General features: G+C 29.5%; 2 protein-coding genes across 4 annotated transcripts in view; both read right to left on the bottom strand.

Moving 5' to 3' along the window:
• Nca (neurocalcin homolog) overlaps positions 1-13532 on the bottom strand; it is a 207558-nt gene that overhangs the window by 59295 nt on the left and 134731 nt on the right. The window lies entirely within an intron of this gene.
• Positions 1-13532, bottom strand: part of LOC105146385 (neuronal calcium sensor 2) — a 138598-nt gene that overhangs the window by 42291 nt on the left and 82775 nt on the right. The window lies entirely within an intron of this gene.

The raw sequence follows: 13532 nt of genomic DNA, 5'->3' as shown, positions 1-13532 counted from the left end.
GATCAAAAATTTATGGGTCATTTAGCGGGTTTCATGTTATCTCGATCCATCTCTAATAAAGAGATATATATGTAAATAATTAAACATGACTAAAATAACATAAATAGCAAATTTTAGTTACAAAATTAATTATAAATTAAAGCTGAATAAAAAATAATTACAAGTAATAAAAGATCTTAATATTACACTAACGTAAAATATCTACTAAAAATCTCCCACGCAATTTTTATCATAAAATAATATCAAATTCAATAAGTAAGTAGATAAAAATTTCAAAAGTCAACATCATTCTTCTCTATCTAAATAAATGCGCAAGCAAAATGTTCAATTTTTCCGTTGCCAAAATCTAAGACGCAGTGTACACATAAAGTATTAAATTTATCATTGTCAAATATATAGGTATGCAAAATACACAAATATTGTAGAAAAATAAAAAATAATTACTATGCTAAAATTCCATCAATAATTATACAGTTAATTAGTGCCTAAGTATAAGAATATATAGTTACTGAGCACTTAATTATATAGTTAATTAGTACTTGAGCTTAAAAAAAGCTTAAAAATCTCAAGATTAATCTTAAAGTAATGTAAGTAGGTAACAGAATGTTCAGCAACCTTGATCTCCTTTGTGCAGTACCTATGCAGGTAACTTGTATACCACGATAACAAAGAAAGAATTAATCGTTATGCCGACGTTGACGCACGAGTAATGTCGTAATGAGCTTTGGTCGATACGCGGCTGGAATTGTGAGCGACTCATTCGTTTCCCGTCGGAACGAAGATGGAAAGGGTGGGCCAAGGATCGTTTCGACGAGGAGGAAATGACTGCGATCGTGACTAGCTTGAAAACGATGATTGTTCGTGGCCGACCGATTTAACGGCCGGTACCAAACGATATAATGGTGTCGCGCGTTAAGTAACAAAAATGTGCGTCTTCGCGTTATTCGCGAACGTGTGAAATGTGAAACACATAAATGTAATTAACGCTGACGCGTTTCGCGGTGGCGCCGACCAAACGCCAACGAAGTCGCGCCCCAGCTATTTACGAGATTAAGGGTACGGATGAAGATTAACGGGGCCGCCACATGTATACGTGCTCGAGTTTCGGTAGTCGTCGATTATTCCACGGCGAACCGCCATTTGAGTTAATGCTCCACATTCGCAAACACTAAAGTTCTCGCGCGAGAAGAAATTATATGTCCGAGGTTTTTCTCTCCTTCCTTCTCTCGCTCTTTTTTCCTCTCTCCATCTTGGCGAACGTCTTAAACTATTACTAAGAGATATTAGGCACACATTCACTATACATTAATCGCTGCTTCGTAAGAAGGTTTCGTTCTTGCTGCAAGTTTTAATGACGAGGAGAAACCGACGAATCCCGTCAGAAGGAATTTATCGATCGTATTCTGAATGCGAGATTATATAATAAGTAGTTGCCAATGCACTTTTCTTCTTTACTTTTACGCTTTGAGAATTTGATCTTTCGAAATTTCGATAAATGAAAATTAATGTTCAAACTTTCATATTAAAAATAAATTTTGTTCATTAATTTATATTGCGCGCTAAAACCCACAATTTTCATCCAATTTTCATCCTTTTAACTAATTATTGTAAATGAGTTAATTAAGTCGAATAAATGAAAATTTGTAGAAGAGAAAAATACATTATGCATCGATATTTTTATTGAATTGGAACAAAAGTTTGTAGCGTTACTTTTAAATTCAAACTGTAATTTTGTTAATGAATAAAATTTAATTTAAAGTAGATATATAAGATAAATTAGCATAAAAAATAGGATAAAATTTAAAAAAGGATTTTAAAGCTTAAAATCTCTTCTTTCAAAAGGTTAAAAAAGGTTAAAAAGTTATTATATCTTTTGAGTTTTTATAAGTTCGGAAATTTTTATATATTAGGTATAGAAAACACACTACGAGCAAAATAGGAAATTTTTTGGTTACTTTGTGAGTCTGTCACGTATCCAAAGAATATTTACAAAAATCTTCGACTTTCTAATGGAAAAGCTTAAAGTTTTCCCTAAAATAAAATCTTGTTTTTCTTTAAATATTCCTAAGATTTTTTTGATACTGAATTGTCGCGGATTAAGTAAAACTAACATTTTGATTATTCAACTCCGTAAAAACTATTACGTGCTGGAATTAAAAAAACAGATTCTTAAAGTTAAACTTTGCTTTATCGAATGTAATAATTGCCAAATTTTTTTTTAAAGCATAGATGTGATACAAATGAAGTAGCGTTACGAATTTTCGTTTTATCCCAATACAATCCATATCTCATTATTACTTCAAATTAATACAAAGAGTTAACATTTTTATTATCTTTATGCGACACTTACTATTTCTTAACAACACCTAACGGATAACGATGTGAGGAAAAGAAGCTGGGGTTCAGAATATTAGAGAGATTATAATTGCTAATAAACCTGCTTCTTACTTTCTTGTTACGCTTGGTGGACTCGGCAATTAAATAAGATTGTTACTTAAAAAATTAATATATTTGACCTCATAATAGATTGCTCTTAGAGACATCATTAAGAATAAATTTCAACAATAGTATTTCAAGTACTTTAACGATAGTACTTAAAAAAGTAGAATTGTAAAGTCGCGAATGTAGTAACCCGCGATACTCGAATATGATAATGGTCAATCATTATTATTAGGAAGTCGTTCATTATAATAATTATTCTATTAACTTCTTTGTTATGAAGGGGGATAATAAAAAGGAAATGATTGGTACTTTTATTTAAAACAAATTTTTATTAAAATTTTGCAAATTGTTTTAATGCGCAAAGCAATGACAAAAATTTTTATTTAAAATATTATTCAGTTAATTTTATTTAAAAAATTTTTGTTATTATATTATGTTAAAGTAACGATAAAAACATTGCAACCTCACGTAACATTATTATATCTTTTCATAATAAGAGCTCCTTCAACTTATTTTATGGCTATTATTAGGGAAATTTAATAAAGGTAATAAAAGTAAACGCTTCAATTTATTTTATCAATATTATGAAAGAAGCTAAGAGCTTTCCGTAATAGTATTATTATAAATGACTGTTTTCCACGAGTTTCACCGCTGTAAACTTAAGGACAACACGTACAATCATGCATGAATTTCATCAAATCTCGCCAAAACTCACAAACACTGAAGTTATCGCGTTTCACGTTCCACATACGATTGCTACTTTTCCGAATTTCACCCGAGATTCTGATTTTTTGAACAAATCTTCAATTCTACGGATAACAGAAAAATCTCTAGCTAACGCTCAATATCTAAATGACCTTTTTTTTTTAAAGTATTCTCGTCTATATTCCTCTGGTTTCGAGAAGAAATTTTTGGTAAAAAGAAACTTACATTTGACTTTTTTTCAGAGAGAGCACTATGAGAAGGTAACCATTTTTCGTCAATTTCGAGACAATATTATTTCCGGGAGAGCCGTCGATTTCCAAAAAAAACTAGGATGACCAATCGTCCGGAATTTTACGGGACATCTCGATTTTTGGTTCTCTATAAAAGTGTTTGAAAAAAAATCCTAGTCAAAATGTCATTTATCAGGCCAATTTAGGTCAATTAAAAAAATATATAACATAAATTAATAGTATATTAATACCTGTTTCTACCAATGTAAACTAACTTTAATTTTGGTTCAACATACTCTTCATTTTTTCTTAATTTTTTGAATTAGAAAAAGATGAAGAGTTAAATGAAAGATTTAAATTAAATTACATTAGTAAAAACAGGCATAAGAATCTCTTTCACCAAACTCCGATTAAGCTAACTCGTAGTAAGAAGTTATTGTTTGATTTTATTAATTAATTTTAAATAAGTAAATATTTTACTTACATAGCTATACATTTAATATATATTTAATTTATTTAATATTATAAGAAGTTTTTGTAATTCCACATATACCTATTAAGAAAAATTTCGATTTTTTTTTGCTGTGTGTCCCGATATTTTAAAATTAATATCCTAAATTGGTTTGATCGAAAATAGCCATTTTAAAAGAAACACTAATCCCAAGATGGCAATCGTGGTTCCACAGAATATGTTCATGCAAACATTGGTCCCTTCCAATAAGCAAAACGGCGAAACGCCTGTACCGTCATCCGTACGTGACAAACGCGCATGTAAAGAATATTTATAGCACAGCTGGCATAACATTATCGCGCGACCGATCGGTGCCGGCGACCACAAAGAATTAACACCGGAACGTCCGGCCGCGCGCGTTTCATTGACGGTTTGCATTGACATCCGCATCACACGCATCGTATTGTCGTTCCCGTAAAATGCGCCGTGGCGCGACACAGTTTGCGTGTTTATATGAGGAGAAAACGGACGTATGCGTTCATATACAGCTCCTTTTGTCTCTTTTGCTCAGTGTTCTTCAGTAGCCGTGGCCATTGTGCTCTTGGCAGCATTTCCGCATTATCCACGGAATGTTCCTTTTAACGAAACGTTGTACCGCCAATGCAGATTAAGTGTATCGGATACTCTCTGCTTTCGATACAATAGCAAATGTAAGAATGACGATTCGATGTGATTCAACGAAGTGAATCGACTTCCCGAATTAAAGGTACAGATGGAAAAAAAATACGTTTAAGATATTTTGAGATATTATCGATTTATTTTTATGTTACATCTATTTCGACTATTTTTGTCATTTTGCACATGATTCTGTTCAGATTATCATCATCGTTATAAGAGAATCGTTATCAGAGAAAATAGAAAAGAATTTAATATTTGATAAACTTATAATTAAAAAAAGTACAATCTCAGAAAAATAATGTGTAAAATATATATAATAGATAGATGTATTGTATATTTATTTAAAAAAATTTTAAGCTTTCTTTTTCATACAACATATGGGTTGATTTTTGGCGCCATTTTTTTCCTCGGGTAATTTGTCTCCATATCGCTCTCGTAGAGCTTGTTACTCAACTGTGTAAACACGTAACGTGATATTGCCGGGGAAGAGCAATACCTAAAATAGATATTTGACCATACGTAGCTTATCGATCGCTTGCAAAGGCCACAATATTTGCTGTGGCAAATAAAAAAAAGGAATTTTTGCAATTTTTGAAATGGTAATACGTCACGAAATGGACAAAATAGATAAGGCGTGGTACTTTTTCTCGTCACGCAGAAGCGATTTTATAGTCAAGTACGCTATTAATAATAACGATATCTATTATTAATAGGGCACTTGGCTATAAAACTATTTTTGTGACGTAGACGTAGGAAAGTGTCGCTACCATGTGTAAACGTTACGACATACAATTTATTGCTTCGACTATAAAGTGCTGGAAAACGATATAGCGATATTTCATGGTAACGGAAAATTCGATCGCGCAATAAGTATGCAGTCAGTTGTTGTAATCGCATACATTGTATTAATGAAATTACATTTTAAGATCTGCAATTAATACGTTCCTTGCAATTCGAGAATATTACGGAAATCAGGATAATTATAAAAATTTGGGAATGAATATGTGAATTATAAATAAAATTACATTTTCATAAATTATATTCGACTTAAAGAGCTTTTTTTCTTTAATCCTTTCCTTAATATTCATTCAAAAATATTCTTATATTATGATTTCTCGTTTGTCAGATTACATCACGTTGCCGTTTTTTGATTTTCGTGAAAAAAAATATATAAAACTATATTAAAAATAAATAAATTAATTTGCAAAATTACAACAAATTATATGACGTAGCGTAGAATTCATTTTATAACAAATATAAATTATTTGATTAATATCTCTATATTTGATTAATTGCAAAAACTAATCTCAAGTATAATTAATTTTGTATTACTTTAATTTTAAATAAAACTTAACTATACCGTGATATTTAATCAATTACTCATTAGGATTTAAAAGATATGGTAAAATTAGATTGAGAAATAATTCATTTTATATCGTCACTACTAGTTTTTGTAGCACATTTCGACGATTGAAATAAATTATGATAGGTTCTACAGAAATGTAGGTATAAATATTTGAAATGTATACAAAAGGTAATAGGTAAATGTATAATTAAGTAAATGTATAAATATCTGAAACGTACAAAAGTAATATAAGAGATAAAATTATTTATAATCATATGTAAAGCACAGCAAATTTATTAATACAGCTAATATAATTTTCTATGAAAATTATATTATTCTATGCTTCGAAATAGAGAACTTTTTCATCAAACGTGTTATTGCAATGGCGTGTATACATCGTCAATGTAACCAAACGGCAATCTACTATTCGTTTTTATTTACCGAATCTCGTCATCGTGGAGTCGCAGCAATGAAAGATTTCTTAGGAGTCTCGCTTCTCACCCTTAAAACTTTCTGAAGACCGTTATTGTAAGCGCCGCTGGAGCCTCTGGTCTAGTATAAAAGTACCGTAAAATAGTTTCATTAAAATTTCCTGGCAATACCGCGGGTACATTCTCTGGAAAGTATGGCGAAGCGAGTTTCAACGATGTGTCCTCTTTAAAGGCTTTACGGATTTTGTTGTATTAGCGGCGACAGTGAAACTTAATCCCGGACTAATTCCAAGATTTCGACAAATAAGCATATAAGCCGTTCGACTTTATGCACTGTTCGAGTAATGTGCTCACCGTTTATTTTTTCCAGAAATCTCATTATCATTGTTTTATCGAATTATACAAGGTGGCTACAAAAATCTGGCGATTTCTTAAATAAAGTAACAATATTTGTATAAAATATAATTTAAACATTAATTTTTTGTTATATAACAATGGGAAATAGAATGATATTTAAGTATATCTGAGTATGTTTGAATAACACAATTGATTTAGTAGATGAAGCACCTCAGTAAACGCTCAGTGTTTATTATGATTAGTTCTTATATTTTGGTCGATGTATAACAGAAAAAAAGTAGATTGATTGGTTTAGCAAAAAAAAACTGCTTGCTACGCAAGTTCAACATCTGTAACTAAAATTTAATGGATCAAAAACATTATATCTGTAAGCAATTTTCAATATGCTAATTCAGCTGATTCTTTACTATAATAAAAATTACTAATATAACAATTATTAATTAGTTTTCTTCATTACAATAGCAAAAAGTATGATAAGCCATCTTAGCACGTTTTCTTCAAAATTTTCATCTATATATTAGACTTATTTTCGTAAAAAGTTATCTTTGCTGTATTAACAAATTTACTGTGCATTATAACAAATGTGATTATCCATAATCGCTAATTTTATTCAACTGTACAACTTTGCATAGAAAACCAGCTGTCCGTAATTATGGCTATAGATTTGCTGAATTAGAGAAGTTTTTAGTTGTTTTAATAAATCTTTCTCGTGTATGCTCACATAGAACAAATAACGAAAATTGCTACACGGAAAAAAAGCACAACTAAAAACTTCACTGATTTAATAAATCTACATAAATAAATATAATAGTAGTATACGGACAGTCAGTTTTCTACGTTAAAGTTGACAACTGAATAACATTAACAATTTGTTAAACTGTTAAATCTTCTTAGTTATAGATGATGAATTCGTGCAGTAAGTTAGCTTTACTATATCATTCAATATATTTTTTCCATAATAATGTCACATGCTTTTTTAGTACATTAGTAAATATATGCGCCATCTTAGCATGTTTGGTAAAAATTTTGATCTATATATTGAATTGATTTTCGTAGAAAATTATCTTGCTGTATTAATAAATTTGTTGTGCTTTACATATAATTATGAATAATTGCTAATTCAGCTGTAGATTTGCCGAATCGATAAAGTTTTTAGTTACTTTAAACAATTTTTTTCCATGTAATTGATTTTTATTTTAAGACCACTTAGGTATTATAATATTTTAATAAGATGCTAATACTCTGTGAGAGCTGAGTGATTTTCTTTATTACAACTGATTTCTTAACGAAGAATTAAATGCAAATAAACACTCATTGATTTTTTAATATTATTTTCTTGCGTTTAATTCTTCGTTGGATCTAAGATAAGTGTAAAAATTAATTGTAATAAAAAATCACTCAGCGCTCACTAAGATGCTTTATCTGCTAAACACAATCATTATTCAAATATATTCAGATATATTCAAATAATACATTCTCTATTTCCTATTATAAAATAAAATTTAAATTTAAATTATATTTCATTTGATATAAATATTTCATATATATTTTAATTTATATCAAATATTACATATCATTTAGTTATATTTTGTACCATTAATTTGTGACATATCTGACGATTTTTTAAATAAAATAAATTATGAAATATTGTCATTTCATTTATAATATATAATCACAAGTTTTTAATGTGAAAAATACAATTAGACAATTCTTAATATTAAAAAAATAATCGGTTTTATTATGAAAAAAACATTACATAATGTATTCAGTGATATTCAAACAGCGGTATTCTATTACTTCGTTAAAAAAATCGCTTAATATAATATTTATAATAATTATTTATAATAATATTAGGTGTTGGAATTAATTCGTAGCGTTTTTTAATGAAAGAATGTTATTTATTTCACATGAGCATTAAAAAATACATTAATGAAAGTACTTCCCATCACTTGTAAAACGCTACGAATTAATTCCAACACCTAATATTAATATAGAAATAAATCGAGAAAATATTGCTAATGTCTATAAAATAGTCTATCGTATTAACTGTTGTTATTTTCGCGACACAGAAAAATTTATAAACAACCAAGGATACTTGTAGTACATACCTCTCATCATTTCGAACGTGTGGAAAATCTCATCTAATGTCACTCATAATTAAACAGCTTAATTGCGTACGTGAGCAATGTTAGAACTTAAGGAGTGTACAACAGCATAATGAGCAGTGAATTTATGCATTATCGTTCTAATGGCGGTACCTTTTCGTGGACCGAAACGACCGACCAAGCGAAGACAATGAAAACAACAATATAATGCCAAGAGCGCGGCGGTGTTAACCATGGTGTTTCGCTCGCGTCATGAACAACGTTAACATAGTTACGATGTACACAATAGTGCACCAACACGAAATGGAAGGCAAATAATCCGACCGGCGGGCCATGGGAACATTGCAACGTCCGCCAGCTTCGAATATTAAAGCGATAACAGCCTCACTTGCCTCGATCGTGTTCGGTGTTGCACGTGCAACCGTGGATTTACCACACGGATTGCGTCACTAAGATAGCACAAAGCCGCACATGAGTATACATTTTATATAATTGCAGCAATAAACTCACGTCGCGCATCTCGCAATTCTTTTCAATATCGTATAATCTTATATTTCCTGTATATATATTTTTATTCAGCGTAGAACCAGCCATGTAGCGTTTCAAAACCATAAAAACAAGAGAGCCAATAAAATTCATCCGATACTCTGCACGTTAAAGCAATTTTTAACTGTGCTTCAGAAAAGAGAGGATTTTTAAGAGTTTTCCTTTGTACCTTTTACGTGATCTCGTGTAAACAGGAAAATCTTATAAGCTGAATGTGACAAAATGTACAATTGCCAAGTATAATGTGATAACATACTGATATATGCGACATTAATATTCGTTACTTATGTTATTCTCATTCATCATATCAGCATGGCACTCAGCATGCTATTCCACGATGATTAATCAAACAAGCTTGCGTTTCGTGAAATGCACTACTGAGCCAATCATGAAAATGATGAAACTGTTTATTCAAAATTATTACTTCGTATTGTTACTTAATTATTTCCAACACGATATCGGACATATCCGTGTATGGACGAGTTTAATAATTCTTCTCGAGTTCTCCCCGATCTAAAGAAGATAAATCGAGTCGTAGCTGGTAATAAACGTAATCTGATCACGCATACAAATCCCATTAACCTAAAAACCTGAATTTTCGTAGTAAATGACACACATGTTGACTAATTTGATAAAGTCTGGTATGAAACTAGACGTGAGATCTTATTTATTTTTAAGTAGTCAATTTTTTCTTTGTGCGAAAAAAGGAAATATGATACGTCTGGAATAAAGCGTCTGTACAATTTATAATTTTTTGTAATCAAAAGAAGACATTTTTCATAGTCAAAACAAATAGATACAATTTTTTATAAAAAAGCAAAAAATAAGATTATACCATTAATCAACGCTACAACCAGACAGAAATATGTGATATTATAAAGCAGTAATGGCTGCGTTCGGAAACATCGCTTAGATTAACATTAAATGTTAAACAAGGATAGATGATGAATCCAAGACACGTTTCCGAACGCAGCTAATGTAGAACATTGCCAATGTAGCGCGTGCGATTAAATAGAATTTTAAAAAAGTGTGTGTATTACCTTACATTAATTTTAATTAAATTTGAAAAATATTATCATCGCCATTATTGTTATTTAAATATTATCTTGTTCACATTTTATTATAAATGTGATTATTATTGATGATTAATTACAATTGAATGATTCGTAAATATATCTTAAGAAAACATGAATTAAATTTTAATCAAATTAAAATTTTGAGAGAAGCAAGTCCACGTTTAAGTATATGATAAATATTTAATTCAATTACATTCCAAAAGTTTATTTCGCGAAATATTTTTTTATTTTTCAATGTACTATTATGCATCTATTAAAAGAGAATCAATAAAAGAAGAATTGATGGCGCCAATTATAATTATCTATAATTAATCGAAATGATTTTGAATATAATAAAATCGAGAGTAACAGAGATGCCTTATTACGATACATTTAGCTAAATTCTGAAGTCCTAAAGTTTCTCGCTAAATAATAATGCTGACGCTTAGTATACAGTTGTCTTATCGCAAAAGCACTAATTAACAAAGTACATTTGCCCTGCAAATTTACTCTCCGCGCACATTATCGGGCCGTGCGGGCAGATTAGGATGCAAAATGGAATAGCGCGCATAAACTTTCGAGAAACAAGTCAAAGCGCCTCAACATAAACGAAAAAGTCTTATGCTGCCGAATGCTACTTTCACATCAACACGCGAATTGCATTCAAGTAAAACGAAACAATTTTCCTCTTTGAAGTTGTAAACGAAGTTTCCAGTTTGCAACGAGAACGCGGGCAAATGACACAAGCCGCACTGATGACAAAATAAGGAATGCAAATAATCCTTGTCTTATAATTTTTACTTTTACAAACAGTTAAAATTTCACAATTGTTAATTAATTTTTCATTTTACATTCATCTTTATATTTTCATTCTGTGTAATTTAAATTTCTTCACGTACTGTGTCATATTTATTTTGTTCTGAGATGGATTACATAATATATATGCATATAAAAGAAGCAATAACTTACATTACTAAAAGTATTTATTTATATTAGATTTTTAATTAAAATTTTAGTTATTAATTAAAAATTTATAATTAATAAATTTTTAAGTAATAACAAGATATGTCAATTATATTTATTTAATAAAGTTAAGAATTAAATTTATAAATATATTGTATTATATTTGATTCTGACATAACATTTTATGTTATTCTTCTGAAACAATAAAAGTGACCAGTTTAAAATTTTTTTTCCTTGAAAGTATTTTCCATAAAAATGTAAAAGAATTCACATGATATTTTATCCAATGAATGCAACTCTCTTTCTCTTTACTATATGTGTCTGACAAGTTTTAATTAAAAGCAGCTACAACTATCACACACTTTTTGGTTGCTTTTAATTAAAACCATCATAAATCCCACAAAAATTAATCTGTCGTATCATCGCGTACTAACTTTTCTCTTTACATAATATTTAATAATTTTAATTGAAATTCTTTCAAAGTTTTAAAGTACTTCACTAATGAGTCCGTACATTTTTGTAACCTAATGAAAATAATTTTTTATGGTATCCTGAAGCTTAAGACCACTAGTATATCTTTTTGAAAAAAAAGCTACAACATATAAATATAAGAATGCAGAGAGTATTATTAAAATGACATTAACGGATTATATTTTAGAGATACGTTATGGTTCAATCAAATGTAAAATTAAATGATAAAAGGATAATGTGTAATGTAAAATCATACGTAATTCGATATGTCAATCCCAATCCTATAATGCAATGGCAGGTGGTTAATGATATCATCATTACTATACAAATGATGAGTAATCACTAGATCGATCATCAATTCAAAATTTATCTATTCAGAAAAATAATGTAGTTGATTGCGCAACAGTATCTATTAAATTACAGATTATTATAAATTATAATGTAGGTACTGATAATAAAACTGATATATAGGAAGCCTTAGTGTCTATTATATTTTCTTTCTTTGTAGTTTCTTATTATAATTTAGGGATTTCCGTGAAATATTAAAAAATTTTAACACGTTTAACTGTTTAACTTCTGTTATAGATTTTTTGCTTAAAATATAATTTTTTAAAGCAAATTATTTATTTTAAAAATATATTTAAAAAAATATCTGAGTTGTAAGATGTAGTTTATGTAAATCAATACATAGACTTTTTAATGTTCAAAACGGTCCTATTCGACGCACAATTTTATCCGCTTAGGGAACGTGAAAAAGTACGAAAGTAAATATGAAGAACGGTGCAAAATATTTTTAATGCTCCTTGCGGAAAATCTGCTAAAATATTTCGTCTCGCACATTCATTTTCTCCACCCACATTTTCATTTTATATTTAGTATTAAAACCGAACATCTGATCTTATTGTATTCGATTATATTCAATGTGATATAACAATAAAATAATCGCATTTATCGATCACAGTAGAAAACATGGCTCTTTAATTTTATATCACGCTTTTACGTCTACAAGCATAAAAACCAAGTAAATTGTCAGAGATCTTAGTATATATTCCAAAAATGACCTCATTGTATAAGGATTAAAATTGATACATACATAATGTCAATAAGATCAAAATTACAAGCATACATAAATTGTATTTATATTTCATGTTAATATCGCAATTTTTCCACCTTTATATTACAAAAAAGTAAACTCACTAAAATTACGCGATTTTCAGTTCATATTTCTAAACCTCATAACAGGAACAAAAATTCAACGGATAATTATGAGTTTTTCAAGTACAGTTAATTTGAAAATATATGATCTCAAGAGTATAATATAATGAACATTCGACCTATATGCGATAGGTCACAAATTGCAAACCGATACTATGCGTCGATATTGGTAGCAGTCATATATACGAATTTTCAGCAACAACTGCAATTTGTTATTCTTTCGTTTCTCTCTCAGCTATAAATTACTAAGAGGTCGTACTTCCATGGACATTGACATGAATCGCCAACGACGCAATGGCCTCGCGCGTGCTATTTCTCAATGCAAATAAAATTGCAATTCTAATTGCCGGCTGTATGTGCGCATATTATACGGAGGCATTAATCTTGCGAAGTTCTCATCGTACGTTTTTGACGTGAAATCAAGATTAGGATATAAAAAAAGATTAGGAATAAACGCAAGAAATTTTCAGTGTAACAACAATTTTAAAAAGATTCGTTTAAAAAATTTTTGTTAGTTAATTGTAATTTATTGCGATAT

Source organism: Acromyrmex echinatior, chromosome 3 (genome assembly GCF_024713525.1).
Source record: "Acromyrmex echinatior isolate Ae372 chromosome 3, ASM2471352v2, whole genome shotgun sequence".
Lineage (NCBI taxonomy): Eukaryota > Metazoa > Arthropoda > Insecta > Hymenoptera > Formicidae > Acromyrmex > Acromyrmex echinatior.
This window is presented reverse-complemented; position numbering and strand designations above follow the sequence as displayed.